Source organism: Amia ocellicauda, chromosome 15 (assembly GCF_036373705.1).
Source record: "Amia ocellicauda isolate fAmiCal2 chromosome 15, fAmiCal2.hap1, whole genome shotgun sequence".
Classification (NCBI taxonomy): domain Eukaryota; kingdom Metazoa; phylum Chordata; class Actinopteri; order Amiiformes; family Amiidae; genus Amia; species Amia ocellicauda.
Window position 1 is genome coordinate 927,053 of NC_089864.1, and position 27,894 is coordinate 954,946.

The window sequence follows — 27,894 nt, forward strand, 5'->3', positions numbered from 1 at the left end:
GTGTGCGTGTGTGTGCGTGTGCATTTGTGTGTGTTCGTGTGTGTTCGTGTGCGCCACCCCTGCATAAGCCAGTGCCCCACTTGGGCCACCCTTGTCTAAAAACTCTGGACATGCCACTGCCTACTTTTTACTTTTACTTGAGTAGAATTTCAACAAAGTAACAGTACTTCTGCTTGAGGAGGATTTTTCAGGACTCTTTCCACCTCTGCCCTTGAGATACGTGCTCGCCAGCCAGACTCAACAGAGAGACACAGATGTTCACAGTCCTGAACTAAAAGGTGAAACAATTCTTTCCACTGAGCAAACTAATGAATTACTTCACTTGCTAAAAAACAAAAAATAGAAAAAGTAATAAAGAATACAATGAGATAAAATAGGAATATGAAAGTCTTTCAAAATGTACTTCTACACTGCTCTGCAGTCCTCCTTCTCAGCGCAGCTGCTCTGTGTCAGAGGAACTACAGTCCCCATGATGCACTGGGGCACAGTGCACTAACAGACCTCGGGGGAACGGTCTCAAGAAGTATAAATTTAATATGCATTGCAGTTTAAAGTACTGCAGTACAAGCACATTCACAGATAGACCCTGGGGGAAGCCCCTGTGCTTTTTCCCTCTGACTCTACAAGTGCCCCTGTCAGTGCCCCCCCAGAGTTGTAGGGTACCCCTTTTTCTGATTGAGCCCCTGCCCCCCAAAATGTCTGTTCACTGCCCTGTTGCAATACCTATATAAAATGAATATTAGTTTACATTTGAGATTATCAGTATATAGTTAGCTATATAACAGTATATATTTAAGCTATATTAGGGTATATATGTAATATGGACTGCAGAATGTATTTAAGCTGTACTGCAGTATATGTTTAATATGTACTGTGGTATATAGTGCAGTATATAATTAAGCTGTATTGCTCTGTATTTCCTCCTCAGTCTCAGTGGGGGGGCGTCCTCTCCTCTTCAGTGCAAACTCTTCTTCTGCTCTCCTTTAAACAGGAAAGAGAGACAGAGAGAGGAGAGCTTAATACAGTGTAATACAGCACGGCATTGGGGTCACTACTGATAAAATGTAATATATTAGTCGTTATTCATTTCTTGAGAAATTAATAATATTAGTATTACATATCAGTTCATTTAAACTGTAGTGCATTATTTTACTTGTTATATTACCCGCTACATTAATTTTGCCCTGCAAAACAATGTGTCTAATCTCCATAGTCTGGTAATGTGATTTTCAAATGTGTGCCAAACAAATAAACTATAAATTAAAGCGATGGGTGACCTTAGTTCTCAGGTCAGTAGTGTAGAAAATATCGTCCAGACGGATTCATTTGCAGTTATCTTACTTCCAAACAAGTTCTATTAATCGGCAACTTCATTACATAGGCTCAGCAATAATAGAAAACAAGTAATCTACCAGTAGTCTGCTTAAACTGGGTAACAATTAAAACCATAAATACACAAAGTGGAAGCTCAGTAGAGATTGTGAGCATCATCTCCTGCACGGAAGGCTGTTAAGGTACAAAATAAATCAACACTGTGAAATCAAACTAAATATTGCAATTTGGTAAGTTCATTATAACCATTCACAAAACTAACAGCACTTAATAATTTACTTAATTGAGATAACCTTTCAATATAATGAATATATAATTGATATATATATGATATATATATTTTCTATATATATATATATATATATATATATATATATATATATATATATATATATATATATATATATAGATAAACTTAAAAGTGACATCTCTAACCCATACCAGGAAATACAAATACTGAAATCCTGGCAAAGGCTTATGGTCACTGTTGTCTGTGTTAAACTACATTCAGTAGTTTCACAATATCGATTTGTTTTGGGGTGGGGGAATGTGATTTGATTTGATTATGGCTTATTCTCTTGACTAAGGGAATGCTGGTCTGGAGCCGGGTCTGGCCCGTCAAACCCCCAAAAGTGTGAGAGCGCTCCCTGTGCTGCTTGCGCAGGTTTTTAAGAGCAAGGTCTAGCTTGGCTAGTGGAATCTCCCGGATGTCGGATAGGTTGTAATTTTATGAGCTTCGGATGACTGAAGTCCGTGAGACTTAATCGGGTGATCTGATGTGTGTGCCTTGGAAGAAGATGGATATTTGATTAGATGATGAACTGGTGTCGAGTTATTATGCGTCCGTTTTATCATTGAACTGAGTTTCCATAGGTGTGACTCCTTGAAGTAACAGAGTTGCGTGACAGGGTGAGAGTTCATGGGAATGAGACGAGTTGGTTTGAAATAATTTCCTGATGGGTCTGTTTTATTTGTTTAAAGGCAAAATTTTTAATCTGTAGGGTGAGGAAGGAAACCTGGAACATGGAGGTGGAAGAAGGGGTTGATATGCGATCAAGCGCTGAAAGTGAAGAGTCTCGGGAACGGAAAGACTGGTATTTAATAATGGAGAAAAGCAAAATTATTGTGAAGGTGACTGGAGTGATTGTTTATGGTATTGGCCAATTGATCTGGTTAATGTTCTCGAGTTGGAACCCCAAAAGGCGAGATGGTTCGAGAAGTCCGCATGACTCGTTGAGGTAAGAAGGAGTGCGAGGGGCGGCAGGGGGCAACACGGAGAGTGAGGTAGAGAAGAGCAGAGGGAACGGTTCAGGGGAATCTGGGTCAGGGTGGCGAGTGTGGCCCCGGACAGCGCAAGGTGGACGCCATGGAGGGCAGAAGGTGGTGCGAGAGACTATCTGAAAATGCGAGAAACACCGTGGCAACACGTGCGCAAAAAAGGCTTGAAGCCAGGGGTTGAAATAAAATGCCAGTGGGACGGATCAGCGGGGTGGCCCCGGGTCCGAGCAGAAGCGGGTGAAGCTGCCACTGGGTGGCAGAGGAGAGCACGGGAGGTGGGTTGACAGCCACCTGGGGATCCAGTGAAGAGTAAGGAGCGGTGCAGAGAGGCACGCAGCATGCCGTGGACACGTGAGCAACGGAGCATCTGGAACAGGGTGGGGCGGGGACAAGGATGCTGGAGACACATTGGGGGCATGACAAGTGACAGGACAAAGGCAGCATGATGGACAGGTTAGTGCAGAGCAGTCCTGGGTCCTAGCAATAACGAAGGAGGAGGACGGAGACTGGTTGGAGGTGTGGTACAGCAGTGGGACACCTGTTGGAGGAAAGTATTAGACGGGTCTGCAAAAAATGCGCTGCTGGCTGCCCAGAGGAATGCAATGCCAGCTGTGCAGGGTCCTGCAAGGGAAGTGGTAGAGAATGGCAGCTCAGAGGACAGGCAAAGGGGAGGGGGAGATTAGAAAGTTTAACACGTGGTTGAAATCGTGGTGTAGGGAAGAGGGGTTTAGGTTTATGGAGCATTGGTCTTTCTTCTGGGATAGATGGGACCCGTACAAACCGGACGGTCTACATCCAAACAGAAAGGGGGCTGATGCATTGGGAGAACATATGTGCAGTGAAATTGAGAATCTTTTAAACTAGGGACCAGGGGGGCAGGGAGCTCTGACAATGGGAGATGTTCCTCTAAGGAAAGAAAACAAAGGGAAACTGCTAGTAGGAAAGTCCTGAAATGTTTGTACTTCAAAGCCAGGAGTATAAGGAACAAGACTGTAGACCTAGAAGCCACAGTGCTGGTGTGTGACTATGATGTTATAGGAGTAACGGAAACATGGCCTTGGTTTTTAACATTATCGACTTCATTCCCGACAGCTACGTGGTTTCAGGAGATGCTGATGGAAACCTAAATGTATGGGACTGGAAAACAACCAGACTCCATCACCAAATCAAGGCCCATGACGAAGTGTGCATCAGCGCACTGTGGCATCCTCAATGGACCTCAAAGGTCATCACTTGTGGCTGGGACGGCCAGATCGAGCTCTGGGACTAGCGAGGCCACAGTTGCCTCTCACAGTGCAATTTTCACGTGCAAACTGTAATTGACATTTCAGTTCAGAAAAAGGTTGATTTTGATATTGAACAAACAAAACAAAAATCCTTCATAAAGCTATATTTGTCTAATTCTTGTGTGCGAGATGTATTATTGGTTAATGCATTATTTTAAATAAATAAATTACTGTACAAGAGATTTTATTGCAGTTTGTATGTAGCCAGAACTGCACGAGATATCTTGTATATCTATGCACCCCTCACATAACTTGTATGAGGCCAAGGGTAATGGTTATTTTACTTAATTTATTTATTTGGTTCTTGCCTCCTTATTATGGATAGCGATTGTCCAGAGTTCACCCATCGCCCACCAACCCTTTGTATTTTCAACCCTGTTACTAAGTATTAAATCTCAAAAAGTCTCAAGTATAGTAATAAATACACTCTAAAGAGCTGTTATAATATTTATCTAGTATATGGAACTTGAAGATCTGACCATAGATAATGGCGTGGGTGATTCACTGAACCTCTTTCCCCTTCATTTGGGCCTCCATCCGTAGACCGTGTTTCTCTCGCTGCATTTTACATTTGACTTTTCATACTTCACATGCAATAGCTGAAATGCTGCCTTCATAAATGGTAGTCTCAGTTGGTTTCTCTTGCTTTAGTTGGCAACACGCTGCAACAAACTTCAGCCCACGTAGGAGTCAAGGTGAACGCAGGGCTCAAAAACCCTTAATCCTTAACCCAATCTCCACTTGTAAAGTCACCCTTGGAACGCAGACCCACTCTGTCAGCAGAAATCACGTTATGGTTACATTTTCTTAAGGTTATTTTATTTTATCCTCCCGTACAATGTTTCTCTGGGAAAGATGGATGGCGTATGTTAATACACATTGGACCAGATGACCCAAAATAAAGAGGGGGGGGAATACATTTTGTACAGTCCTAGCCTTCAATGTCACCAGTTTAATTCTCTTGAATAAGCACTGTATATAGGTCTCAGTGTCACATTGCACATACAGATTGTACTGCTTCCACTGCTGACATTTCCTAAAAATTGTCAAGTGACCTTTTTTAGGCTAAACGGATAGTGATTCCTTTACAAAGGGCCAGTGAAGTCACAGCATGATCAGGGCACTGTCACTATTGTAACAACAGGGATCGAGCTTATCGTTGTGGCTTGTGTATGAAACCGTCAGTCATTTCTCAACCAGTAAGGTTGATAAAGAAATGTATAAATAATTCACTGTGCTCATGAATTTATTATTCTAAAGCAGTCTGAACACAGATTCCTAAGCGACATCGCAGTGTTATGGGGAATAGGGGAATATCGATGCGTTGTGATGTACTGTTTGACCACTAGGGGGTATAACCCGGCTGGATGTCTCTACTCTCTGTCAACCTTACCAAAGATGGCCAACAGAAAACGAATTATTGGTCTGATATTCTGCATAGGCGATTCCTTATTAGTAAATTTGATCCTCAACACACTGATCCCTGAACACACTGATCTCTGTCTTTGTCACCAAGCACGCCCATATCCGAGCAGGCCGGGCTCTGCTCAGCTGTGTGTTTGTGTGAGACTCACAGAGCACACATAGGGAAGGCAGAATGGACGCGATTCACATACCCAGCAGAAAGACCCGATACAGCAAGATAACTAATTATGAAGTAGAAAAATGGAATCTGACACAAAAATGAAACCCCTAACCCTTCAAAAACAAATCACAGATGCTGAGTCTGTTTACAGCACTATGAAAGCCACTGACAGTGTATCCTGTATAAGAATAACACGCCATGGCAGCTTTGTGGCTGGAATGAGTTACTGCAACAACAGTACAGAAGAGCCTGTGTGTCTGTAAGGCCTGAAGTGACAATATTCAAGAGGACTTCTGTTTCCCTGTTTAGTAATCTTCTTTACTTGTATATAGTTATTCTGGCTGTTGGTAGTCTAATATAAATGGCTGTGATTTCAGTTCTGGAGGTTTTTAAAGAAGTTCATAAGACTTTGAAGTTTCACTGTCCAGTGTCAAAAGTCTGCCTGGAGCACTAATACAGTGTTATATTGACCATAAATTAACTTTTTTCTTATAAGCGCTTTTGTTTTTCTTCACTTTTTTGATTTCTTTATTAACTAGGGCAAAACTGTTTTCTGAATCTCCAGTTTGTGCTGAGTGTCTCCACATAAGACACTTGCCTCTAGCCCCTGTAGTTACAGAGTTATAAGTAAAAATAGTGTATGTGATTAGTCCTGTTGGGGACTAGTTCCTCTTGCATAACGGCGTAGACAGTAAAAATATCAGTGTGTGTGCATTTCTCCCGCTTACCCGTTCTTCTATGTCACTAAATATTTAAATGAAATACCTATACCGTGTTTCAGCTGTAAACTCCTCAAATGTAATACGTTATAAACACTTTCTTCTCCAACCACAGTTTATGTGGTAGAATGTACTGAATACAATAAAGCCGACAATCTGGGCTTTGTAATAGAAATTAGTCCTTGTTAAAGTTATAATCTGGTAATGGAGGACAGTCAGGTGCAGGCTCAATGTTTGGCAGTGCCTTGCTCTTCCCTTGATCTTTGCTCCAGATCCTTTGCAATGGTGCGTCCCCATCAGATGAGTCTTCGGTCAACGATCACTTTCTGTTCGGTCTGAAACAGAATTATACATCATGTGCATTGTAATACTCATTATTTCATTTTAGTCATATGGGGTGGGTAACATACCACTTAGCCTACTTAGAAAAAGGCTCGTGTTTATAAGCTGGTGAAATAGTTTTTTCCTCATAACTGTAGTTGTTTACATCACTGGCCTCAAACCTGAATGTTAAGTTTTAAACAACTAAAGTGCTTGTAGCGTTATTATTTATTTCTTAGCAGATCAGTTATTTAACAAGTCATGTTACAGTGTTGAAACAAGATTTGCTGGTTTGTTAGGAGAGGTGCGAGTCTTCTGTTGTAAAGTAAGCTAGTGTGAGTCCCGGTCTCTGTTGGTGAGATTAATACAGTGTCTGTTCTTCTAAACAACTACACTGTAGCACATTTGAAGTTCTGCACAATTTTGTCAAGTAAATATTTTGTCCACTGTCCATTTGTCCATTTGTTTTAATTTTTTGTTGGCACTTTATACTGTTACTGTATTTCTGAATGTACATTGTTTTCTTGTGTATATAGCCTACTATTGGAAGTACAATTTCTTTAAATAAAGTATGAGAGATGTATACTACATTTGTATGGTGCCACTCTGTTGTCTTGTGCTTGGTAGGTCTATTTATCTTTTAAATTAAAATTTAAACAAATGTAAGACACTGTAATGCCAGTAATTAAAGTAGATATGGGTAGTGGAGACAAATAGTAAATTAATGCTATTCAGATGTGCGTGTGTGTGCGTGTGTGTGCGTGTGCATTTGTGTGTGTTCGTGTGTGTTCGTGTGCGCCACCCCTGCATAAGCCAGTGCCCCACTTGGGCCACCCTTGTCTAAAAACTCTGGACATGCCACTGCCTACTTTTTACTTTTACTTGAGTAGAATTTCAACAAAGTAACAGTACTTCTGCTTGAGGAGGATTTTTCAGGACTCTTTCCACCTCTGCCCTTGAGATACGTGCTCGCCAGCCAGACTCAACAGAGAGACACAGATGTTCACAGTCCTGAACTAAAAGGTGAAACAATTCTTTCCACTGAGCAAACTAATGAATTACTTCACTTGCTAAAAAACAAAAAATAGAAAAAGTAATAAAGAATACAATGAGATAAAATAGGAATATGAAAGTCTTTCAAAATGTACTTCTACACTGCTCTGCAGTCCTCCTTCTCAGCGCAGCTGCTCTGTGTCAGAGGAACTACAGTCCCCATGATGCACTGGGGCACAGTGCACTAACAGACCTCGGGGGAACGGTCTCAAGAAGTATAAATTTAATATGCATTGCAGTTTAAAGTACTGCAGTACAAGCACATTCACAGATAGACCCTGGGGGAAGCCCCTGTGCTTTTTCCCTCTGACTCTACAAGTGCCCCTGTCAGTGCCCCCCCAGAGTTGTAGGGTACCCCTTTTTCTGATTGAGCCCCTGCCCCCCAAAATGTCTGTTCACTGCCCTGTTGCAATACCTATATAAAATGAATATTAGTTTACATTTGAGATTATCAGTATATAGTTAGCTATATAACAGTATATATTTAAGCTATATTAGGGTATATATGTAATATGGACTGCAGAATGTATTTAAGCTGTACTGCAGTATATGTTTAATATGTACTGTGGTATATAGTGCAGTATATAATTAAGCTGTATTGCTCTGTATTTCCTCCTCAGTCTCAGTGGGGGGGCGTCCTCTCCTCTTCAGTGCAAACTCTTCTTCTGCTCTCCTTTAAACAGGAAAGAGAGACAGAGAGAGGAGAGCTTAATACAGTGTAATACAGCACGGCATTGGGGTCACTACTGATAAAATGTAATATATTAGTCGTTATTCATTTCTTGAGAAATTAATAATATTAGTATTACATATCAGTTCATTTAAACTGTAGTGCATTATTTTACTTGTTATATTACCCGCTACATTAATTTTGCCCTGCAAAACAATGTGTCTAATCTCCATAGTCTGGTAATGTGATTTTCAAATGTGTGCCAAACAAATAAACTATAAATTAAAGCGATGGGTGACCTTAGTTCTCAGGTCAGTAGTGTAGAAAATATCGTCCAGACGGATTCATTTGCAGTTATCTTACTTCCAAACAAGTTCTATTAATCGGCAACTTCATTACATAGGCTCAGCAATAATAGAAAACAAGTAATCTACCAGTAGTCTGCTTAAACTGGGTAACAATTAAAACCATAAATACACAAAGTGGAAGCTCAGTAGAGATTGTGAGCATCATCTCCTGCACGGAAGGCTGTTAAGGTACAAAATAAATCAACACTGTGAAATCAAACTAAATATTGCAATTTGGTAAGTTCATTATAACCATTCACAAAACTAACAGCACTTAATAATTTACTTAATTGAGATAACCTTTCAATATAATGAATATATAATTGATATATATATGATATATATATTTTCTATATATATATATATATATATATATATATATATATATATATATATATATATATATATATATATATATAGATAAACTTAAAAGTGACATCTCTAACCCATACCAGGAAATACAAATACTGAAATCCTGGCAAAGGCTTATGGTCACTGTTGTCTGTGTTAAACTACATTCAGTAGTTTCACAATATCGATTTGTTTTGGGGTGGGGGAATGTGATTTGATTTGATTATGGCTTATTCTCTTGACTAAGGGAATGCTGGTCTGGAGCCGGGTCTGGCCCGTCAAACCCCCAAAAGTGTGAGAGCGCTCCCTGTGCTGCTTGCGCAGGTTTTTAAGAGCAAGGTCTAGCTTGGCTAGTGGAATCTCCCGGATGTCGGATAGGTTGTAATTTTATGAGCTTCGGATGACTGAAGTCCGTGAGACTTAATCGGGTGATCTGATGTGTGTGCCTTGGAAGAAGATGGATATTTGATTAGATGATGAACTGGTGTCGAGTTATTATGCGTCCGTTTTATCATTGAACTGAGTTTCCATAGGTGTGACTCCTTGAAGTAACAGAGTTGCGTGACAGGGTGAGAGTTCATGGGAATGAGACGAGTTGGTTTGAAATAATTTCCTGATGGGTCTGTTTTATTTGTTTAAAGGCAAAATTTTTAATCTGTAGGGTGAGGAAGGAAACCTGGAACATGGAGGTGGAAGAAGGGGTTGATATGCGATCAAGCGCTGAAAGTGAAGAGTCTCGGGAACGGAAAGACTGGTATTTAATAATGGAGAAAAGCAAAATTATTGTGAAGGTGACTGGAGTGATTGTTTATGGTATTGGCCAATTGATCTGGTTAATGTTCTCGAGTTGGAACCCCAAAAGGCGAGATGGTTCGAGAAGTCCGCATGACTCGTTGAGGTAAGAAGGAGTGCGAGGGGCGGCAGGGGGCAACACGGAGAGTGAGGTAGAGAAGAGCAGAGGGAACGGTTCAGGGGAATCTGGGTCAGGGTGGCGAGTGTGGCCCCGGACAGCGCAAGGTGGACGCCATGGAGGGCAGAAGGTGGTGCGAGAGACTATCTGAAAATGCGAGAAACACCGTGGCAACACGTGCGCAAAAAAGGCTTGAAGCCAGGGGTTGAAATAAAATGCCAGTGGGACGGATCAGCGGGGTGGCCCCGGGTCCGAGCAGAAGCGGGTGAAGCTGCCACTGGGTGGCAGAGGAGAGCACGGGAGGTGGGTTGACAGCCACCTGGGGATCCAGTGAAGAGTAAGGAGCGGTGCAGAGAGGCACGCAGCATGCCGTGGACACGTGAGCAACGGAGCATCTGGAACAGGGTGGGGCGGGGACAAGGATGCTGGAGACACATTGGGGGCATGACAAGTGACAGGACAAAGGCAGCATGATGGACAGGTTAGTGCAGAGCAGTCCTGGGTCCTAGCAATAACGAAGGAGGAGGACGGAGACTGGTTGGAGGTGTGGTACAGCAGTGGGACACCTGTTGGAGGAAAGTATTAGACGGGTCTGCAAAAAATGCGCTGCTGGCTGCCCAGAGGAATGCAATGCCAGCTGTGCAGGGTCCTGCAAGGGAAGTGGTAGAGAATGGCAGCTCAGAGGACAGGCAAAGGGGAGGGGGAGATTAGAAAGTTTAACACGTGGTTGAAATCGTGGTGTAGGGAAGAGGGGTTTAGGTTTATGGAGCATTGGTCTTTCTTCTGGGATAGATGGGACCCGTACAAACCGGACGGTCTACATCCAAACAGAAAGGGGGCTGATGCATTGGGAGAACGTATGTGCAGTGAAATTGAGAATCTTTTAAACTAGGGACCAGGGGGGCAGGGAGCTCTGACAATGGGAGATGTTCCTCTAAGGAAAGAAAACAAAGGGAAACTGCTAGTAGGAAAGTCCTGAAATGTTTGTACTTCAAAGCCAGGAGTATAAGGAACAAGACTGTAGACCTAGAAGCCACAGTGCTGGTGTGTGACTATGATGTTATAGGAGTAACGGAAACATGGCTTACAGAAAATGATGGGGATGAATACAAGTTGAAAGGATACAATTTAGAAATCAAAGAGGGGGTGGGGTACCATTATATGTCAGAAATTGCATTGAGGCAGAAGAACTCAAATTAGATCCCAGTAACGGAACAGAATCTTTGTGGGTGAAACTTTTGATCAAGAGATCTGGAGGATTAGTGGTAGGAGTGTGTTACAGACCACCCAACTCAGATATTCAGAAAGATGCTGCATTGTACAGTGTAATCAGGACTGCATGTAGCAAGGATGTGGCTGTTATAATGGGGGATTTCAATTTCCCAAACACACTGGGAAAGCCCAGGTGGGGACTACAGAAGCAGAAATAGAATTGGTTGAGATGGTAAATGACTGCTTTCTAACTCAATTTGTCAGGGAACCAACCAGGGAGAGAGCATGCATTGACTTGATCTTTTCAAATGACCAAGATAGAGTCAGAGGGACACTAGTTAGAGAACCAATGGCAAATTGTGATCACAATATGGTTAGCTTTGAGGCATTCTTTCAAAAAACAAGGTCCAAGTCTAAAACAATGGTCTACAATTTTAGAAAAGCAAACCTTGAAGGTATGAGGCGGCACTTAGAAGAGGTAGACTGGAGCACATTGGATACAGAGTCAGTTGAAAATGGATGGGTATATTTTAAGAATATACTACTTGAGGCTCAGGAGCAATTTGTACCAAAACTTAGCAAATTGAGGAACAAAAAACACTGGCCAAAATGGTTTAATAGAGGTATGCAATAAAATATCAAGAGAAAGAAAATGTTGTATAGCGCATACAAAAGTGATGGAGATGAAACAAAATACATAGAATATGTTGAGCTGCAAAGAGATCTTAAGAAAGGGATCAGGAAAGCAAAGAGTGAAATAGAAAGAAATAGCTCTTGGAGCTAAAACTAATGCAAAGAGCTTTTTTCAATATTACAACAGCAAGCGGTCAATAAAGGAGGAAGTGAAACAGATAAATGGCAAAAATGGAGGCATCTTGGAAAACGAACATGATGTGGCAAATGTTCTAAATGAGTATTTCACAGAGGTTTTTACAAAAGAAGATGTCCATACATCAACAAGGCAAGACCTCCTTCCGGCGCTTACTCAAGATGCATCTTTTCCAACAGTACTTGTAATATTAGTCCTCTATCCCTACTAGATAGCACTTCTCAGTTTTATTATGCTTCTTGTGTTTTCGATTTGTTTTCCTCCTTGCTCCCTTTCCCGTAGCCCTCGTCTGTAACCCTACATCTTGACAGCACTTAGCTTTCACCGTCCAGGATGTAGGACCTCACTTACTGTACTTGTGTAAATTGTAAATTGGAATTTGTAAAATGTATTATTTTAAATTGCTATGTTTTAGTTTAATTGAGTTTGTAATGATTGATGCCTTGTACTTCACTGTATTTTGCACTTTGTTTTACACTTATGTCACCCTGGGTAAGGGCGTCTGCCAAGAAATAATAATAATAATAATAATAATAATAATAATAATAATAATAATAATAATAATAATAATAACAATAAAAGGCATTCCTTTTCTATCTGAGCGTCATTCAGTGTCCTCGAACAGAATATCAATAAGATTATACTCCCCTCCCCATTGTAAATAAACCCTTCTTTATATATATATATTTAAGAAGGGTTTATTTACAATGGGAGGGGAATATATACAAGTATGTACAGTACACAGAAACACGTGATGATAATGATACAAATAATGAACAAATACACAGAGGAAACACTGAAACAAAACAAAACCTATCTAAGCTAGTCTAGAAGAGTAAACCACTACCTGACTTGTATTTGTAGGACGACCCTAACTAGCTACACTAACTAAACTATCTAAACCTAACAACTAGTACAGAGGGGTGATCACCGCCCCCTACCTAAATACCTAATGTGCTAGACAACATACATCCCTACGTGTCCCCGTGTAAACCCATGGGTATCTCACCTATCTACCCCTTCTCCCCTGAACAGAGCACAATACAATGTGAACAGAAACAAGACAGAAGAAACAGTGGATATTTACACAAGCAAACACAATCAGTCACAAAGGTATTTTACTCAAACAGACAGGGTGGCAACACGAAACGTCGTTGCAATGGTAGTCTCCCGTAATGGCGGAATGACGGGGTATTTAAGCAGTAGTTGGAGACATCTGATTGGACAGGAACAGCACGGGACAGCGGAGTTGAGTGACGGGGACGAGAGCCAATCACAGCGGGACACCTGCGTACAATAGGGATAGCAGGGGACAGACAGAGCACACGCACGCAACACAAGTCTTTCAAAATGTACTTCTACACTGCTCTGCGTCAGAGGAACTACAGTCCCCATGATGCACTGGGGCACAGTGCACTAACAGACCTCGGGGGAACGCTCTCAAGCAGTATAAATTTAATATGCATTGCAGTTTAAAAAATAACTATTGCAGTACCTATATACAATACATTTCAGTTTAAATGTGAGATTAGCAGTATATATTTAAGCTATATTAGCGTATATATTTAATATGTATTGCAGAATGTATTTAAGCTGTATTGCAGTATGTTTAATATGTATTGCAGTATATAGTGCAGTATTGAATTAAGCTGTATTGCTCTGTATTTCCTCCTCAGTCTCAGTGGGGGGGTGTCCTCTCCTATTCAGTGCAAACTCTTCTTCTGTTCTCCTTTAAACAGGAAAGAGAAATAGAGAGAGAGAGAGAGAGAGAGAGAGAGAGAGAGAGAGGAAAGCTTAATACAGTGTAATACAGTCCAGTGTAATACAGTCCAGTCCAGTGTAATACAGTCCAGTGAAATACAGTCCAGTGTGATACAGTCCAGTCCAGTGTAATACAGTCCAGTGTAATACAATCCAGTCCAGTGTAATACAGTCCAGTGTAAAACAGTCCAGTCCAGTGTAATACACTCCAGTGTAAAACAGTCCAGTCCAGTGTAATACAGTCCAGTGTAAAACAGTCCAGTCCAGTGTAATACACTCCAGTGTAAAACAGTCCAGTCCAGTGTAATACACTCCAGTGTAAAACAGTCCAGTCCAGTGTAATACAGTCCAGTGTAATACAGACCAGTCCAGTGTAATACAGTCCAGTCCAGTGTAATACAGTCCAGTCCAGTGTAATACAGTTCAGTGTAATACAGTCCAGTGTCATACAGTCCAGTGTAATACAGTCCAGTGTAACACAGTCCAGTCCAGTGTAATATAGTCCAGGTCAGGTCAGACCCACCTGTCTCTCTCTCTGGTCACTCTGACAGCAGCTGCAGTGGCCAGGAGGAACGTCAGAGCCGCCAGCCCCACTCCTGAGAACATCAGAGCCGCTGCAGTTGTGCTCGCTGGTGTTGCTGTTTGTCCTGGTTGTTGCTCTGTAAGAATCAGTGTGAGTCACTCACTGTACACAGCAACCTCTGAGTCTGAGGGGCAAACCAGTCACACGTCACATGACGTGAACAGCCTGTGTGGAAGGAGAGCTGACCATGGCTGGCCACAATAGGGCAGAGCACCTGTCAGTCAAGCCAAGGAAACAGTCTACAGCAAAGGAGGAGGATGGGAGACTGTCCTAGGCTGCGATAGGGTAGAGTAGCTGTCGATCAAGACAAAGGCAAAGGAGAGAGACTGGGCTCCAACAGGCCCAAACTCCTGCCAGTCATTTTAAGATGCCACCCTGCAGCTACTTCCTGGGTGCAGTGCTGACCACCCGCCTCTCACTCTCTCTCTCTCTCTCTGCTCCGCAGTGAGGGATCGCAGCGTCTCTGTGGATTCCCATTATATGATGAGCTGACTGTGTGAGACGCACTGCGCACTGCGCTGGGGTCCCACCAAGCTCTGAGTGGAGCTGCCAGCCGTCCCCTGCAGGGTCAGTGCGCCACTCACAGCACACAGTGTGGACCCGCTGAGACTGCAGCGGGCAGGACGCTCTCACACTCAGCACACACAGAGAGAGAGAGAGAGAGAGAGAGAGACACGGAGAATAGGAGATGGCAAGAAAGAATGACGGAGACGGAGAATGACAACATACAATGAGAGAAGGAGACAGAAATACAGAGGGAGGAAGACAGCGTTACCTGTCACAGTGAGGCTGATGTCTCTGAAGCTCCTCAAACTGCCCTGACACCTGTATCTGCCCTGGTCCCTCTCAGTCAGGTGAGAGAGGAGGAGAGAGAGGTTTCCAGTGGAGTCAGAGTTAAACAGCTGCACTCTGTCTGTGTAGCTGGAGTTGACGGTCCCATTAGAGCCCACTATCACAGTGATACTCGATCCTGAGCTGAGAATCCACCCGAGACACTCAGGCTGAGAGAGAGGGTCAGCGCAGGAGCAGCGCAGGAGGACTGAGGCTCCAGAGAGAGCGGAGATCACAGTGTGTCCAGGGCCTGACAGAGTGCAGCCTGGAGTACAAAACACACTGCAATAAATACACCTATATATGGGACATATTCTTTAATAAAAGAACACATGACCACTCAATCTTTGTGAGAATGGAAAACAAAGAAAAACGGACAGTCCTCCTTGGGAGGGACACACCCCCCCTTGCTGTGCTGTGCAAATATGTTGCAAGAGAGGTGTCACCACCAACATGTCAAAGCATCTGCGGTTGGTTCACCGTATAGATTTACAAGAGTGCCCCGTGTTTGATGCCTTGCGTTGCCTGAGTGCCTCATCATCTGCTCCGTGTATTAAAATCACTTTAATTTAACAGTTTTACATACATACAGCTCTTAAACGAGTCCTCAGTTTTTATGTAGCCTGCTGATTTTTGTTCATGGTATTCAGCTGCAACTAAATTTTTTGTTAAATAAAACACAGAATGAATGTGTTTGATATCAAAACATTTGACTTAATTTTTTTGAGAATTGATAAGAATTGGAATCGATAAAATTAAGGAGGGCAGAGATGGAGAGAGAGAGTAAGGAAGGGAGAGGTGGGGGTGAGAAGGGTTAATCCTTTCACACAGAGAAAGGAGATAACGACAGGGAAACTTAAAACAATAAATACTCCTTGTTTTAAAAGGCGAGTGGAAGATGAGGAAAGACACAATGTCATGAGAGAGATGTCATGAGAGAGAGGAGAGGAGGAGGGATAGGGAGAGGAGAGCAAATGGGACCACAGAGCTGATCTCACAACTACAGCAGGAAACAGGAGGAGGAGGAGGAAGAAGAGGACAAGAAGAAGGAGTCAACACAAACAACAATCATCTAATTATTTGATAGTTTGTACACAGTGGATATACTGTCAGTCATACAATAATACTAAGAAGAAGAAGAAGAAGAAGAAGAAGAAGAAGAATGATGAGGGAGAGAGAAGAGGCAGATGTGTGAGAGAGATACAAACACACACAGACCCAACACACACTGGAAGACATTGAAGAATCCCTCGACCAAAACCAGTTCTACCAAAAGTGGAACAATTTAGGCACAACACTGATTGAGGAAATGGCAATTAGCAAAAGAGTTTGGGGATATCTCGACAACTTACTTAAAACATCAAGGCTATTCCTCCAGAAGATTGGAGTCATGAACAAAACACAAGGACTGAAAACCTACTAAATGTTGACTCTGCCATTAAATGATCAAAACCCAACAGACGGAGCAGTTCCTCAGCAGGAGCTCACAGAGACACTCAAACACTGAACCCCAGAGAAGCCCGCGGCCTGACGGCACCAGAGCAGAGACGCTCAGAGACAGCAGCCCTGAGCTGCAGGAGGCAGCGATTAAACAACTGCTGGAGCCGCCTGCTGCCCCGGCCTCACTCTCCTCAATACTGAGACCAGGGTCGGCTCCACACAGGAGTGTGTCAGCAGAGCCGGCCCTGTATGAGCAGTGCTGTCTGTATACTGTATTTACTAACATTAGCATTAATACTGGTGTTAATGTCACTGTCATCATTATTATCATAATAATTACTGTCATTATTACCTGTTACATAAACACAGTAAAAGCTTTGGCAACACATGCCTTGTCATGCCAATGAAGCAAATTTGAGTTGAATTGAGACAGAGACAGAGACAGAGCTCAGCATCTGTGTCCTGTTTCCTCTCAGACCCTCCGCAGTGAAGAGGGACCTCCTCCCCCCACACACCCCCACAGAGGAGCACAGAGCAGTGGACCTCTGAGTCAGTCAGAGCCCTCACTCCCTGTCCTGCAATACAGAGCAGCCCCAGAGTTCACCCCCACCTGCCCCCTCCTCTCGTCAGCTAGTGAGGTCACACTTCCTGTGGGGGGTCTGCTGAACAAACGCCAACAGACACGTGACTCACGAACACGCAGTTCAATCACACACTGCCCACCCTGTGGGACATCACTGTCTGTATTAGAGTCAGTAACACTGTCTGTATTAGAGTCACAGTAACACTGTCTGTATCAGAGTCCCAGTAACACTGTCTGTATTAGAGTCACAGTAACACTGTCTGTACTAGAGTCAGTAACACTGTGTGTATAAGAGTCACAGTAACACTGTCTGTATTAGAGTCAGACAAACACTGTCTGTATTAGAGTCACAGTAACACTGTCTGTATTAGAGTGACAGTAACACTGTCCTTATTACAGTCAGTAACACTGTCTGTATTAGAGTCAGAGAAACACTGTCTGTATTAGAGTCACAGTAAATCTGTCAGTATTAGAGTCTTTAACACTGTGTGCATTAGAGTCACAGTAAATCTGTCTGTATTAGAGTCAGTAACACTGTCTGTATTAGAGTCAGTAACACTGTCTGTATTAGAGTCACAGTAAATCTGTCTGTATTAGAGTCAGTAACACTGTATTTATTAGAGTCTCAGTAACACTGTCTGTATTAGAGTCACAGTAACACTGTCTGTATTAGAGTCAGTAACACTGTCTGTATTAGAGTCACAGTAACACTGTCTGTATTAGAGTCAGTAACACTGTCTGTATTAGAGTCACAGTAACACTGTGTGTATTAGAGTCACAGTAACACTGTCTGTATTAGAGTCAGTAACACTGTCTGTATTAGAGTCACAGTAACACTGTCTGTATTAGAGTCAGTAACACTGCCTGTATTAGAGTCACAGTAACTGTCTGTATTAGAGTCACAGTAACACTGTCTGTATTAGAGTCACAGTAACACTGTCTGTATTAGAGTCAGAGAAACACTGTCTGTATTAGAGTCACAGTAACACTGTCTGTATTAGAGTCAGAGAAACACTGTCTGTATTAGAGTCAGTATCACAGTCTGTATTAGAGTCCCAGTAACACTGTCTGTATTAGAGTCCCAGTATCACTGTCTGTATCAGAGTCCCAGTAACACTGTCTGTATTAGAGTCAGTAACACTGTCTGTATTAGAGTCACAGTAAATCTGTCTGTATTAGAGTCAGTAACACTGTCTGTGTTAGAGTCACAGTAACACTGTCTGTATTAGAGTCACAGTAAAACTGTCTGTACTAGAGTCACAGTAACACTGCCTGTATTAGAGTCAGTAACACTGTCTGTATTAGAGTCACAGTAAATCTGTCTGTATTAGAGTCAGTAACACTATCTGTGTTAGAGTCACAGTAAATCTGTCTGTATTAGAGTCAGTAACACTGTGTGTATTAGAGTCACAGTAAATCTGTCTGTATTAGAGTCAGTAACACTGTCTGTATTAGAGTCTCAGTAACACTGTCTGTATTAGAGTCACAGTAACACTGTCTGTATTAGAGTCAGTAACACTGTCTGTATTAGAGTCAGCAACACTGTCTGTATTAGAAACAGTAACACTGTCTGTATTAGAGTCACAGTAAATCTGTCTGTATTAGAGTCAGTAACACTGTCTGCATTAGAGTCACAGTAACACTGTCTGTATTCGAGTCACACTAACACTGTCTGTATTAGAGTCAGTAACACTGTCTTTATTAGAGTCAGCAACACTATCTGTATTAGAGTCACAGAAACACTGTCTCTATTAGAGTCACAGTAACACTGTCTGTATTAGAGTCAGTAACACTGTCTGTATTAGAGTCACAGTAAATCTGTCTGTATTAGAGTAAGTAACACTGTCTGTATTAGAGTCACAGTAAATCTGTCTGTATTAGAGTCAGTAACACTGTCTGTATTAGAGTCACAGTAAATCTGTCTGTATTAGAGTCAGTAACACTGTCTGTATTAGAGTCACAGTAACACTGTCTGTATTAGAGTTACAGTAACACTGTCTGTATCAGAGTCCCAGTAACACTGTCTGTATTAGAGTCACAGTAACACTGTCTGTACTAGAGTCACAGTAACACTGTCTGTATTAGAGTCAGCAACACTGTCTGTATTAGAGTCACAGTAAATCTGTCTGTATTAGAGTCAGTAACACTGTCTGTATTAGAGTCACAGTAAATCTGTCTGTATTAGAGTCTTTAACACTGTGTGTATTATAGTCACAGTAAATCTGTCTGTATTAGAGTCAGTAACACTATCTGTATTAGAGTCAGTAACACTGTCTGTATTAGAGTCACAGTAAATCTGTCTGTATTAGAGTCAGTAACACTGTCTGTATTAGAGTCACAGTAACACTGTCTGTATTAGAGTCAGTAACACTGTCTGTATTAGAGTCACAGTAACACTGTGTGTATTAGAGTCACAGTAACACTGTCTGTATTAGAGTCAGTAACACTGTCTGTATTAGAGTCACAGTAACACTGTCTGTATTAGAGTCAGTAACACTGCCTGTATTAGAGTCACAGTAACTGTCTGTATTAGAGTCACAGTAACACTGTCTGTATTAGAGTCACAGTAACACTGTCTGTATTAGAGTCAGAGAAACACTGTCTGTATTAGAGTCACAGTAACACTGTCTGTATTAGAGTCAGAGAAACACTGTCTGTATTAGAGTCAGTATCACAGTCTGTATTAGAGTCCCAGTAACACTGTCTGTATTAGAGTCCCAGTATCACTGTCTGTATCAGAGTCCCAGTAACACTGTCTGTATTAGAGTCACAGTAACACTGCCTGTATTAGAGTCAGTAACACTGTCTGTATTAGAGTCACAGTAAATCTGTCTGTATTAGAGTCAGTAACACTGTCTGTGTTAGAGTCACAGTAACACTGTCTGTATTAGAGTCACAGTAAAACTGTCTGTACTAGAGTCACAGTAACACTGCCTGTATTAGAGTCAGTAACACTGTCTGTATTAGAGTCACAGTAAATCTGTCTGTATTAGAGTCAGTAACACTATCTGTGTTAGAGTCACAGTAAATCTGTCTGTATTAGAGTCAGTAACACTGTGTGTATTAGAGTCACAGTAAATCTGTCTGTATTAGAGTCAGTAACACTGTCTGTATTAGAGTCTCAGTAACACTGTCTGTATTAGAGTCACAGTAACACTGTCTGTATTAGAGTCAGTAACACTGTCTGTATTAGAGTCAGCAACACTGTCTGTATTAGAATCAGTAACACTGTCTGTATTAGAGTCACAGTAAATCTGTCTGTATTAGAGTCAGTAACACTGTCTGTATTAGAGTCAGTAACACTGTCTGTATTAGAGTCAGTAACACTGTCTGTATTAGAGTCACAGTAAATCTGTCTGTATTAGAGTCAGTAACACTGTCTGTATTAGAGTCACAGTAACACTGTCTGTATTGGAGTCAGTAACACTGTCTGTATTAGAGTCAACAACACTGTCTGTATTAGAGTCACAGTAACACTGTCTGTATTAGAGTCACAGTAACACTGTCTGTATCAGAGTCCCAGTAACACTGTCTGTATTAGAGTCACAGTAACACTGTCCGTATTAGAGTCAGTAACACTGTCTAAATTAGAGTCACAGTAACACTGTCTGTATTAGAGTCAGTAACACTGTCTGTATTAGAGTTACAGTAACACTGTGTGTATTAGAGTCACAGTAACACTGTCCTTATTACAGTCAGTAACACTGTCTGTATTAGAGTCAGAGAAACACTGTCGGTATTAGAGTCACAGTAACTGTCTGTATTAGAGTCACAGTAACACTGTCTGCATTAGAGTCACAGTAACACTGTCTGTATCAGAGTCCCAGTAACACTGTCTGTATTAGAGTCACAGTAACACTGTCTGTACTAGAGTCACAGTAACACTGTCTGTATTAGAGTCAGCAACACTGTCTGTATTAGAGTCAGTAACACTGTCTGTATTAGAGTCACAGTAAATCTGTCTGTATTAGAGTCTTTAACACTGTGTGTATTATAGTCACAGTAACACTGTATGTATTAGAGTCAGTAACACTGTCTGTATTAGAGTCACAGTAAATCTGTCTGTATTAGAGTCAGTAACACTGTCTGTATTAGAGTCTCAGCAACACTGTCTGTATTAGAGTCACAGTAACACTGTCTGTATCAGAGTCCCAGTAACACTGTCTGTATTAGAGTCACAGTAACACTGTCTGTATTAGAGTCACAGTAACACTGTCTGTATTAGAGTCACAGTAACATTGTCTGTATTAGAGTCAGTAACACTGTCTGTATTAGAGTCAGCAACACTGTCTGTATTAGAGTCACAGTAACACTGTCTGTATTAGAGTCACAGTAACACTGTCTGTATCAGAGTCCCAGTAACACTGTCTGTATTAGAGTCACAGTAACACTGTCTGTACTAGAGTCACAGTAACACTACCTGTATTAGAGTCAGTAACACTGTCTGTATTAGAGTCACAGTAAATCTGTCTGTATTAGAGTCAGTAACACTGTCTGTGTTAGAGTCACAGTAAATCTGTCTGTATTAGAGTCAGTAACACTGTGTGTATTAGAGTCACAGTAAATCTGTCTGTATTAGAGTCAGTAACACTGTCTGTATTAGAGTCAGCAACACTGTCTGTATTAGAATCAGTAACACTGTCTGTATTAGAGTCACAGTAAATCTGTCTGTATTAGAGTCAGTAACACTGTCTGCATTAGAGTCACAGTAACACTGTCTGTATTCGAGTCACACTAACACTGTCTGTATTAGAGTCAGTAACACTGTCTTTATTAGAGTCAGCAACACTATCTGTATTAGAGTCACAGAAACACTGTCTCTATTAGAGTCACAGTAACACTGTCTGTATTAGAGTCAGTAACACTGTCTGTATTAGAGTCACAGTAAATCTGTCTGTATTAGAGTAAGTAACACTGTCTGTATTAGAGTCACAGTAAATCTGTCTGTATTAGAGTCAGTAACACTGTCTGTATTAGAGTCACAGTAAATCTGTCTGTATTAGAGTCAGTAACACTGTCTGTATTAGAGTCACAGTAACACTGTCTGTATTAGAGTCACAGTAACACTGTCTGTATCAGAGTCCCAGTAACACTGTCTGTATTAGAGTCACAGTAAATCTGTCTGTATTAGAGTCAGCAACACTGTCTGTATTAGAGTCACAGTAAATCTGTCTGTATTAGAGTCAATAACACTGTCTGTATTAGAGTCACAGTAAATCTGTCTGTATTAGAGTCAGTAACACTGTCTGTATTAGAGTCTCAGTAACACTGTCTGTATTAGAGTCACAGTAACACTGTCTGTATTAGAGTCAGTAACAATGTCTGTATTAGAGTCAGCAACACTGTCTGTATTAGAATCAGTAACACTGTCTGTATTAGAGTCACAGTAAATCTGTCTGTATTAGAGTCAGTAACACTGTCTGCATTAGAGTCACAGTAACACTGTCTGTATTCGAGTCACACTAACACTGTCTGTATTAGAGTCAGTAACACTGTCTTTATTAGAGTCAGCAACACTATCTGTATTAGAGTCACAGAAACACTGTCTCTATTAGAGTCACAGTAACACTGTCTGTATTAGAGTCAGTAACACTGTCTGTATTAGAGTCACAGTAAATCTGTCTGTATTAGAGTAAGTAACACTGTCTGTATTAGAGTCACAGTAAATCTGTCTGTATTAGAGTCAGTAACACTGTCTGTATTAGAGTCACAGTAAATCTGTCTGTATTAGAGTCAGTAACACTGTCTGTATTAGAGTCACAGTAACACTGTCTGTATTAGAGTCACAGTAACACTGTCTGTATCAGAGTCCCAGTAACACTGTCTGTATTAGAGTCACAGTAACACTGTCTGTATTAGAGTCAGTAACACTGTCTGTATTAGAGTCACAGTAACACTGTGTGTATTAGAGTCACAGTAACACTGTCTGTATTAGAGTCAGTAACACTGTCTGTATTAGAGTCACAGTAACACTGTCTGTATTAGAGTCAGTAACACTGCCTGTATTAGAGTCACAGTAACTGTCTGTATTAGAGTCACAGTAACACTGTCTGTATTAGAGTCACAGTAACACTGTCTGTATTAGAGTCAGAGAAACACTGTCTGTATTAGAGTCACAGTAACACTGTCTGTATTAGAGTCAGAGAAACACTGTCTGTATTAGAGTCAGTATCACAGTCTGTATTAGAGTCCCAGTAACACTGTCTGTATTAGAGTCCCAGTATCACTGTCTGTATCAGAGTCCCAGTAACACTGTCTGTATTAGAGTCACAGTAACACTGCCTGTATTAGAGTCAGTAACACTGTCTGTATTAGAGTCACAGTAAATCTGTCTGTATTAGAGTCAGTAACACTGTCTGTGTTAGAGTCACAGTAACACTGTCTGTATTAGAGTCACAGTAAAACTGTCTGTACTAGAGTCACAGTAACACTGCCTGTATTAGAGTCAGTAACACTGTCTGTATTAGAGTCACAGTAAATCTGTCTGTATTAGAGTCAGTAACACTATCTGTGTTAGAGTCACAGTAAATCTGTCTGTATTAGAGTCAGTAACACTGTGTGTATTAGAGTCACAGTAAATCTGTCTGTATTAGAGTCAGTAACACTGTCTGTATTAGAGTCTCAGTAACACTGTCTGTATTAGAGTCACAGTAACACTGTCTGTATTAGAGTCAGTAACACTGTCTGTATTAGAGTCAGCAACACTGTCTGTATTAGAATCAGTAACACTGTCTGTATTAGAGTCACAGTAAATCTGTCTGTATTAGAGTCAGTAACACTGTCTGCATTAGAGTCACAGTAACACTGTCTGTATTCGAGTCACACTAACACTGTCTGTATTAGAGTCAGTAACACTGTCTTTATTAGAGTCAGCAACACTATCTGTATTAGAGTCACAGAAACACTGTCTCTATTAGAGTCACAGTAACACTGTCTGTATTAGAGTCAGTAACACTGTCTGTATTAGAGTCACAGTAAATCTGTCTGTATTAGAGTAAGTAACACTGTCTGTATTAGAGTCACAGTAAATCTGTCTGTATTAGAGTCAGTAACACTGTCTGTATTAGAGTCACAGTAAATCTGTCTGTATTAGAGTCAGTAACACTGTCTGTATTAGAGTCACAGTAACACTGTCTGTATTAGAGTCACAGTAACACTGTCTGTATCAGAGTCCCAGTAACACTGTCTGTATTAGAGTCACAGTAACACTGTCTGTACTAGAGTCACAGTAACACTGTCTGTATTAGAGTCAGCAACACTGTCTGTATTAGAGTCACAGTAAATCTGTCTGTATTAGAGTCAGTAACACTGTCTGTATTAGAGTCACAGTTAATCTGTCTGTATTAGAGTCTTTAACACTGTGTGTATTATAGTCACAGTAAATCTGTCTGTATTAGAGTCAGTAACACTATCTGTATTAGAGTCAGTAACACTGTCTGTATTAGAGTCACAGTAAATCTGTCTGTATTAGAGTCAGTAACACTGTCTGTATTAGAGTCTCAGCAACACTGTCTGTATTAGAGTCACAGTAACACTGTCTGTATCAGAGTCCCAGTAACACTGTCTGTATTAGAGTCACAGTATCACTGTCTGTATTAGAGTCAGTAACACTGTCTGAATTAGAGTCAGTAACACTGTCTGTATTAGAGTCACAGTAAATCTGTCTGTATTAGAGTCAGTAACACTGTCTGTATTAGAGTCACAGTAACACTGTCTGTATTGGAGTCAGTAACACTGTCTGTATTAGAGTCAACAACACTGTCTGTATTAGAGTCACAGTAACACTGTCTGTATTAGAGTCACAGTAACACTGTCTGTATCAGAGTCCCAGTAACACTGTCTGTATTAGAGTCACAGTAACACTGTCCGTATTAGAGTCAGTAACACTGTCTAAATTAGAGTCACAGTAACACTGTCTGTATTAGAGTCAGTAACACTGTCTGTATTAGAGTCACAGTAACACTGTGTGTATTAGAGTCACAGTAACACTGTCCTTATTACAGTCAGTAACACTGTCTGTATTAGAGTCAGAGAAACACTGTCGGTATTAGAGTCACAGTAACTGTCTGTATTAGAGTCACAGTAACACTGTCTGCATTAGAGTCACAGTAACACTGTCTGTATCAGAGTCCCAGTAACACTGTCTGTATTAGAGTCACAGTAACACTGTCTGTACTAGAGTCACAGTAACACTGTCTGTATTAGAGTCAGCAACACTGTCTGTATTAGAGTCACAGTAAATCTGTCTGTATTAGAGTCTTTAACACTGTGTGTATTATAGTCACAGTAACACTGTATGTATTAGAGTCAGTAACACTGTCTGTATTAGAGTCACAGTAAATCTGTCTGTATTAGAGTCAGTAACACTGTCTGTATTAGAGTCTCAGCAACACTGTCTGTATTAGAGTCACAGTAACACTGTCTGTATCAGAGTCCCAGTAACACTGTCTGTATTAGCGTCACAGTAACACTGTCTGTATTAGAGTCACAGTAACACTGTCTGTATTAGAGTCACAGTAACATTGTCTGTATTAGAGTCAGTAACACTGTCTGTATTAGAGTCACAGTAACATTGTCTGTATTAGAGTCAGCAACACTGTCTGTATTAGAGTCACAGTAACACTGTCTGTATTAGAGTCACGGTAACACTGTCTGTATCAGAGTCCCAGTAACACTGTCTGTATTAGAGTCACAGTAACACTGTCTGTACTAGAGTCACAGTAACACTACCTGTATTAGAGTCAGTAACACTGTCTGTATTAGAGTCACAGTAAATCTGTCTGTATTAGAGTCAGTAACACTGTCTGTGTTAGAGTCACAGTAAATCTGTCTGTATTAGAGTCAGTAACACTGTGTGTATTAGAGTCACAGTAAATCTGTCTGTATTAGAGTCAGTAACACTGTCTGTATTAGAGTCAGCAACACTGTCTGTATTAGAATCAGTAACACTGTCTGTATTAGAGTCACAGTAAATCTGTCTGTATTAGAGTCAGTAACACTGTCTGCATTAGAGTCACAGTAACACTGTCTGTATTCGAGTCACACTAACACTGTCTGTATTAGAGTCAGTAACACTGTCTTTATTAGAGTCAGCAACACTATCTGTATTAGAGTCACAGAAACACTGTCTCTATTAGAGTCACAGTAACACTGTCTGTATTAGAGTCAGTAACACTGTCTGTATTAGAGTCACAGTAAATCTGTCTGTATTAGAGTAAGTAACACTGTCTGTATTAGAGTCACAGTAAATCTGTCTGTATTAGAGTCAGTAACACTGTCTGTATTAGAGTCACAGTAAATCTGTCTGTATTAGAGTCAGTAACACTGTCTGTATTAGAGTCACAGTAACACTGTCTGTATTAGAGTCACAGTAACACTGTCTGTATCAGAGTCCCAGTAACACTGTCTGTATTAGAGTCACAGTAAATCTGTCTGTATTAGAGTCAGCAACACTGTCTGTATTAGAGTCACAGTAAATCTGTCTGTATTAGAGTCAATAACACTGTCTGTATTAGTCACAGTAAATCTGTCTGTATTAGAGTCTTTAACACTGTGTGTATTATAGTCACAGTAAATCTGTCTGTATTAGAGTCAGTAACACTATCTGTATTAGAGTCAGTAACACTGTCTGTATTAGAGTCACAGTAAATCTGTCTGTATTAGAGTCAGTAACACTGTCTGTATTAGAGTCTCAGCAACACTGTCTGTATTAGAGTCACAGTAACACTGTCTGTATCAGAGTCCCAGTAACACTGTCTGTATTAGAGTCACAGTATCACTGTCTGTATTAGAGTCAGTAACACTGTCTGAATTAGAGTCAGTAACACTGTCTGTATTAGAGTCACAGTAAATCTGTCTGTATTAGAGTCAGTAACACTGTCTGTATTAGAGTCACAGTAACACTGTCTGTATTGGAGTCAGTAACACTGTCTGTATTAGAGTCAACAACACTGTCTGTATTAGAGTCACAGTAACACTGTCTGTATTAGAGTCACAGTAACACTGTCTGTATCAGAGTCCCAGTAACACTGTCTGTATTAGAGTCACAGTAACACTGTCCGTATTAGAGTCAGTAACACTGTCTAAATTAGAGTCACAGTAACACTGTCTGTATTAGAGTCAGTAACACTGTCTGTATTAGAGTCACAGTAACACTGTGTGTATTAGAGTCACAGTAACACTGTCCTTATTACAGTCAGTAACACTGTCTGTATTAGAGTCAGAGAAACACTGTCGGTATTAGAGTCACAGTAACTGTCTGTATTAGAGTCACAGTAACACTGTCTGCATTAGAGTCACAGTAACACTGTCTGTATCAGAGTCCCAGTAACACTGTCTGTATTAGAGTCACAGTAACACTGTCTGTACTAGAGTCACAGTAACACTGTCTGTATTAGAGTCAGCAACACTGTCTGTATTAGAGTCACAGTAACACTGTCTGTATTAGAGTCACAGTAAATCTGTCTGTATTAGAGTCTTTAACACTGTGTGTATTATAGTCACAGTAACACTGTATGTATTAGAGTCAGTAACACTGTCTGTATTAGAGTCACAGTAAATCTGTCTGTATTAGAGTCAGTAACACTGTCTGTATTAGAGTCTCAGCAACACTGTCTGTATTAGAGTCACAGTAACACTGTCTGTATCAGAGTCACAGTAACACTGTCTGTATTAGAGTCACAGTAACACTGTCTGTATTAGAGTCACAGTAACATTGTCTGTATTAGAGTCAGTAACACTGTCTGTATTAGAGTCAGCAACACTGTCTGTATTAGAGTCACAGTAACACTGTCTGTATTAGAG

The 27,894-nt window shown here is 40.9% G+C and overlaps 1 long non-coding RNA gene across 1 annotated transcript in view; it reads right to left on the reverse strand.

Moving 5' to 3' along the window:
- Window positions 1-11,662: 11,662 nt before the first annotated feature.
- Window positions 11,663-27,894, reverse strand: part of LOC136771818 (uncharacterized) — a 63,738-nt gene continuing 47,506 nt past the window's right edge. The window contains exons 2-4 of the long non-coding RNA XR_010822379.1: window positions 15,013-15,333; window positions 14,178-14,313; window positions 11,663-13,622 (exon numbers count right to left, since the gene is read on the reverse strand). This is a non-coding gene — a long non-coding RNA (uncharacterized LOC136771818). The remainder of the gene's footprint in view (window positions 13,623-14,177; window positions 14,314-15,012; window positions 15,334-27,894) is intronic.